Consider the following 7,070-nt stretch of genomic DNA (forward strand, 5'->3'; position numbering starts at 1 on the left):
AGGAGCCAGTATGGGGTTTTGATTTTTCCCAAGGTGGCACTGCCTTGGCACAGCCCTACGGTGAGGGCATGAGCCACACACGCCTGCCACTTCCAGGGCAAATCGCGTCTCCAGGAAGGGCCAGCAGCAGGGAGGCTGACCAAGAAGGGGCTGGAGGGGGCTGCCCCCACATCTGCCCTGTTACCCTGAGAGGGTGGGCCAGTTGTGGGGCTGGGGAGATGCTCCAGGCAGCAGGAGGGCAGCAGGGACAGTGCCTGCCCCTGGATGGCTCCGAGCAGGTTGGGGTGCCCCCGTCAGCGGCTTGGAGTGAATGAAGCAGGGGCAACTACCAGGGTGCCCTCCCCACAATCTACAGCCACAGAAAGGCTCTGAGAAGGCCAGAGCCCAAAACAATCTACCTGCTCAGAATGTGGAGAATCCCACAGGCAGAAGACAACAGGGATGACAGACGTCCACAGCAAGGTGCTGCTCAGAAGGGACAGTTACGGTGTCCTCTGACACTTTTAGGAAATTACCTTGCTTTATGATTTACCTTGAAGCCAGAGGAAGCTTTCTCAGCCTGAGACCCGTCCCCCAGGTTCCCATCATGGTTCATGTGGAAATGCACACGGTGTCCCCCAGGACTGGCGGCCTGTGACGTAGGCAGAGTCCCTCCGCGAGATGCCTGGGGGGGGGCCACCCATGGAGCCATCGGGGCCAACCACCTGACAAAGACAAAGCAGCCACAGGCTCCCCGTGCCAAGTCGGCGGCACAGGCGGGAATCGGCATTACCACTCAGGGCATGTGCTGGAACCAAGGAGGGCAATGGAAAATCCCGTGGGAGATGGATGCAGTGGGCGGAACTCCAAGAACAGGAAGCACCCAGCAACCAGCCTTCTCCTGGCCCCGCTATTGCAAGGGGCTCGGGCCACGGCTCCCAGGAGGCACCACCCTCCGACATACAGCGACAGTAAGCAGGATGCCCCCTGAGCCCAGGCTCCGAGCCCGCTGTGCAGCAGCTTCCAGCGTGTGGAAGGACGGCAGCCTGACACTGGCCTCTGTCAAGACATCTCCAAAGTGGGTGTCGAACCTTTGCCATGACATGTGGGGCACAGTCAGGACAAGCCGCTGGCCATGCAATATGGGGGGCAGAACCTGCTCACTCTGGACCCCGAGTCAGGGATGCCTTTCTCTGGAGTCTTCAGCATCCCATTCTCCAACTGACTTCCCTCTTGTGAGGGCAGGGGCTCTAGAAACCCATCAGAGGCGCCCAGGGCCTTGGGTGGCCCACCTGATGACCCCTTCCTGCCACGCATGCCTCGGAGTGGCCAGCTTCAGCCACCAGCTTTGCGACCCAGGCTCTCAGGTACCTGGGATTCCCAGTTCTGGGTTCTCCAGGCATTGGTAACGTGGAAGCTTCATTCTCAGAGATCACACACAGACTCACTCACGGGCACACACACGTGTACACACAGACCCATGGCTCTCTCCAGGCTTCAAGGACCGGCCCTGAGCAGTCCAGCAGCCCAGCGAGGGATCGGCAGCATCTGAGGGGAGAGAGCGTCACTGCGACACCCGTGTAGTTTCACCTGAGAGACTCCGTGGACATGAAGGGCTCACAGCACCGTCCCAGGCACTCGTGGGTTTCGTCTGTGCTGTTGTCTGGACAGTGGAGGACAGTCCTGCTCATCAGTCCATGCCTGGCCGTGGGGTCTGCCACTCTCTGGAATGTGCTGATCGGGTCTCCAGAGCCGCTCCATCTGCGGCTGAGCGACTCTGCAAGACCCTGCAGACACCCGCCTGGCGGCTCTCGCACCCTGCAGACACATGCCTTCCATCTGCCTGGTCTCCTCTCACTGCCGACCGCTCCTCTCAGATACCCTGGTCTCACCACCACTTTCTCAATGAACCCACTGCAGAACTCCACAGTCATGGAAGCTGGAGGTGGACCCAATGCGAAGGCCCACATTCCCCTAGCCGGGCACATCAGCAGGTCCAGGGGAAGGTGCAGGGTGCTCAGGCAACTGACGTGTTGGGGTGGGACCTTCAGGGCCTCTTCCACTGTTATGCTGGTCTACTTGGAAAGATCTAGGAAAAACTCAGCTGTCAACCTACTATGACTAAAATGGCTACCAAACATGGTAACCCCTCCATGCCCAAGAGGGTAAGAAGCCCTCACACATACAGCTGGGGAGACTTAAATTACTGGGGCATGATTTCCAGAAGACGATTCTGTGGAAGAATTCAGAGGCTTGAACATGGCCAAACTGTCCAACTTCAGGAAAGAATCTGAAACGCAAACCAAAATATATTTCACATTATTTTTATTTAAAAATTATTTCCAAATCTCAAGAACCTGTGGGGAATAAAACACCCAAAATATATTTTAAAAGATACTTACCACCATAGGATTTACAACAGTGAAAAACTGAAAATAATTAGATGATCCCTTTATTTAGAGAATTGTTGAATAAGTAATCCGTTCATAACAAGAACTCACAAACCCGTTTTAAACAATCATGGAGGGAGGATTTTAGTGACATGAGGGTAAAAAAACCTATCCTGTTAAGAAGAAGAAAGTGAAAATCATGATCCACATACATTTTCATCACAAACTCAACTATGAAAAGAAAAGACCCCACTTAACGCTGCAGAAATGCGCAGGAAGGATAGAGACCAGATGCTAATGGGGCTTCCTGCTTGGATGGGGGGCGGAGGGAAGGGTGCGTCATGAGTGATATTTTCCAGCTTCTTTTAGATTGTCTTTGCTTTCCAAACTTTCTACAAAAAGTAGACATTAATTTTATAATCTGCAGAACTAAAATTTGAGGAATGTTAACTAATGTTGCCTTGATTTTAAAACAGCCAAGAGTCCTAGTTATAATTTCTTGTATGTGTTTCTATTGCAATAGTCACCCTACTCATGGTACTTAGTGAGAAGGGAAAAGTATGTAGAGCTGCTCCTCTTCACAGCTCCAGTAACCATAAAGAAAAAAGAGCAAAAAGCGTCCATTCAGAGCTTTCTGCAGGTTAGTGATAAAAGCTGGCCCAGAAGAAACTTGGAACGTTTTCTCCTTGGTGATCAAGCCAACAAATGGAATGCTGAGAACGTTCACTCCCGGAGAAAACGCCGCAGGCTGCCTTCCCGCTCCAGGACCAGGGCGAGAAGGCCAAATTCACGAGGCTCTACTGTGAACGCACCACTCAAAGCCCCTCACCTGGCTCCCTGCTCCCCGCCTTATCCCATCCCTCACTCAGAACCAGCCCAAACTTCCCCAGCATCAGCGCGGAGCCCTGCGAGCTCCTTTCCAGGTGGCTGGGAGGTGGGGGGCTCTGCAGTGTCGTCGCATGAGGAGCTGCCTGCAGGCCTCGGGGAGGGGCTCAGAAAGGTCCCCCACGGAGGAGGAGGCTGATGACATGGCCGCGGAGCAGATGAGAGCCGGCAGGATGGACTGCGAAGGGGCAGCAGGTACCAAATCCCTATGAATGGGAGCCAAGCCTCTCCCAAATCCAACGTGGAGCCAGAGCTCCTTGACTTCACCCAGGTGGGCCAAGCGTGCCCGGGGACTAGAAGGAATCCACAGCATGGGGAAGCCGTCGTCCGATCTGCTCACCGAGACAGTGATGCTGGCAGGCGGCAATGGCTGGGTGACTGCACCAAAGATGGGCCAGTGAGGGGTAGTTGGCACCCTCCAGTCCTACACCAGAGGTGCCACCCAGCAGGCTGAAACGCCCCAGACCCCAGCAAGGTGAAGGTGCCAGTGCAGAGGGCAGGCCCAGCAGATGATTCCCACAGTGTGGGCTACGCCAGGTCCACAGTGAGGGCTTCCAAGTGCCCGGTGTCCAGGGAACACAGGAGGGAGTACCTGGAGCTGAGACACAGACTTGGCCCTGGGGAGGCCTGGGCGGTGAACTGGCACTTGACTCCAGAACCCCACGGCCTCAGGCTGTGTTCTGCGTGGCACCCTTTCCTCTCTGCATGGGTGCTTCCGATGGCCTCTGTTGCTTTCTTTTCCTTTCTTTTATTTCACTTCCTAGGCATTGCACAGGGAGTTATTTTACATTGTATGCCTGATGATGCTAATTTCTTAAGTGCTGGAGGGTACATATCTACTGGATTCTGTGCTTTTTCTTTTAGTTTATACAGACTCCAACTCATTTTAGGTGATTTCTTTGCGTGCTTTCTGGTTTGTGATTATGAGTTCAGCTTTGGCTGAAGTGAGCCTGCAGGAACCCAGAGGCCCTAAGTCACAGGTCCACCTCTTAAAGAGGCTTCCCTCTGGGCTCCTCTGGGTCCTTGGGCACTGCCTATGCTATAGGCCCCTCTGAGACCTGGTTTGACACAGGAACTGCAGGCCTAAAACTTCATTTCTTATGCCCGGGGCTTCTTCGGCGTTTCCACAAGGCAACCACAGTTTTCTTTCTTTCTTTCTTTCTTTTGGAGAGGGAGTTTTCCTTTTGTTGCCCAGGCTGGAGTGCAGTGGCACGATCTTGGATCACTGCAACCTCCGCCTCCCAGGTTCAAGCAATTCTCCTGCCTCAGCCTCCTGAGTAGCTGGGATTACAGGCGCCTGCCACCATGCCCAGCTAATTTTTGTATTTTTAGTAGAGACAGGGTTTCACCATGTTGGCCAGGCTGGTCTCGAATTCCTGTCCTCGTGATCTGCCCGCCTCAGCCTCCCAAAGTGCTGGGATTACAGGCATGAGCCACTGCGCCTTGCCCAGTTTTCTTATTTACCTTTCTTGTCTCAACTCACTGCTTGTTTTTCTCTTTTCTTTAGACATTCACTCACTTTATTGCAACTCCAGCAATGTTTGAAAAGCATTTTTCATTGTTCCTCCAGGACCTAGTTGTATTGTAACAGATCGGGACACTTCAGTGCAGAGGGGAAGCCCTCCGCCCCCTCATAAAGAAGCCCTGATTCCTTATCTGTGCCATTTAGAACCTTCCACACTCCTGTGGAGGAAGCCACTTTTTAGATCTCCAAAATACACAGATTCAGACTCTGGTTGGAGCTGCTGCAATGAAAAAGTCCAGAACAAACTTGGGAGTTGCCCTCTGGGCATTACCCAGAACTGGGAGACAAAGCACAGGTGTTGAAGTCCCCCTGTGCACAGCCCTCCCAGGCTGGAGTGCGGAGAGCAGTGTGGGGCAGCTGGTCTGCTCTGCCTCCTGTCCTGACATGGCCACCTGCGTCCTGCACTTTCCTGGTTCTCTAAGACACTCAAGAGCAGCTGCCTCAGGGTGAAACCTCTGCCCATAGACCTAAAGGAGGAACTTTAGTAAAAGCAAATAGGCCTTTCTCCACTGATATGGTTTGGCTGTGTCCCCACCCAAATCTCACCTTGAATTGTAATAATCTCCAGCTGTCAAGGGTGGGGCCAGCTGGAGATAACTGAATCTTGGGGGCATTTTCCCCCGTACTGTTCTCATGGTCGTGAGTCAGTCTCTTGAGATCTGATGGTTTTATAAAGGGGAGTTCCCCTACACAAACTCTCTTGCCTGCCGCCCTGTAAGACGTGGCTCTGCTCCTCATTCACTTTCTGCCATGATTACGTGGCCTCCCCAGCCATGTGGTACTGTGAGCCCATTAAACCTCTTTCCTTTATAAATTACCCAGTCTTGGGTATGTCTTCATTAGCAGTGTGAAAAACAGACTAATATACGTCCACCTAAGGTTTAATAGGCCTGTACGGTAGAGCCTTCGTCCTCTTTAACCAAACGCTAGCCTTAGACACACCTGCCTCTGAAAAGAGGCCTTTGCACTGCTGGGCTCCATCTGGCTGCAGGGGCCCTGACGGGGTGGCCACCGGAGCAAGGTCACCAGGACAGGCATATGTCAGGGCTTCCTTAAGGCCCAGCCTGGCCCCTCGCCCCTCTGCAGAGGCCAGCACATCTTTGGTCAGTGCCTGCTGCACACTTCCTGCTTCCCTGGGAGCACTCCTCGCCTGTGGTGAAGCCCTGGTCAGCAAGGTTCAAGGTCAGGCATGGCATGGCCTGAGCTCAAGGTCTCATGCCTGGGCCACAGGGGTCCAAGCCTCACCCAGGAGAAACATTGCAGACCTCAAGGTCAGACATGCTGTTTGGAATCTAAGCCAAAAGTCCCAAAGCCACACATCCCGCCCAATGAAGCCCTCTCAGTGTGTGTTCCGCCCTCCTCACCCCGTCACCTGCTCTTATTTCTCGAAGTTCCTCACTCCAGGAACTGAGGGCCTTTGAGAGGGCTTAATATTAAGAGCACCTCTTCCCCATGCAGCTTCAGAACCAGTTGGACATGAGATAAAGAATAACACACACAGAACTCAAATTATTACTTACTCCTAATAAATGCCAAGGTGAAAGTCTTAGCTTTGTGTGGGGGCCAAATAACCTTGTTGATTGAACCCGGAGTAAGAGCCCCCTCCCCTCCTCAGGGGTGCAGGGCTGGACCAGGGCAGACATCCTAGCACCAGCACACCCAGTGGGGCAGGAGCCCTCAAGGGCACAGTGTCTCTGCAATCGGATGGCACCCAAGAGAAGCAGGTGCGACGGTGGATTCAGTGAAGCAGACGCCCTCGCATTGTGGGTGGGCCTCATCCAACACATTGAAGACCTGAGCAGAACACAAAGGTGGAGAGAGAATCCTCCCTCTGCCTGCCTGCTGGAGCTGGAACACCGACCTTTTGCTCTCAGGCTGGAAGTGTGCTGTCGTCGGCGTGCCTGGTTCTCGGGCCTCCAGGCTGTGGCTAGGGCGGCAGCACAGGCTCTCCTGCCTTTCCAGCTTGCAGATGACGGGGTGTAGGACCCCTCAGCCTCTGTAATCATGCAAGCCCATTCCATTTCTTATAGCAATGCATCTCTAACTCCGTTTCTCTGGAGAACCTTGACTAATACGGGAGAGAGGGAGGAGGGTCTGGGTCTGACAAGGCCCTGGCTCCCGGCAGCACACAGCCCCAGACAGTGACGGGGTATAGCTCAAGGCCAGGGGTACTCAGGGAAAATCCCGATTTCTGGAAATCTGAGAGATTCGAGACTTATCTCATTTTCTACCCCCAACTGCACCATGAAATAAACATTTCGTTTCTACAAACGGGAACTCTGAATTCCAAG

At 53.6% G+C, this 7,070-nt stretch overlaps 1 long non-coding RNA gene across 1 annotated transcript; it reads right to left on the bottom strand.

The window, feature by feature from the left end:
• Positions 1–2,177: 2,177 nt before the first annotated feature.
• LINC02991 (long intergenic non-protein coding RNA 2991) lies at positions 2,178–6,800 on the bottom strand. The gene is made up of 2 exons (XR_009215255.1): positions 6,300–6,800; positions 2,178–2,269 (listed from the first exon to the last, which is right to left on the bottom strand). It is a non-coding gene; the product is annotated as a long intergenic non-protein coding RNA 2991 (long non-coding RNA).
• Positions 6,801–7,070: the final 270 nt, after the last annotated feature.

The sequence above is a fragment of the Hylobates moloch genome, unplaced genomic scaffold, assembly GCF_009828535.3.
Source record: "Hylobates moloch isolate HMO894 unplaced genomic scaffold, HMol_V3 SCAFFOLD_1, whole genome shotgun sequence".
In the NCBI taxonomy this organism is placed as follows: domain Eukaryota; kingdom Metazoa; phylum Chordata; class Mammalia; order Primates; family Hylobatidae; genus Hylobates; species Hylobates moloch.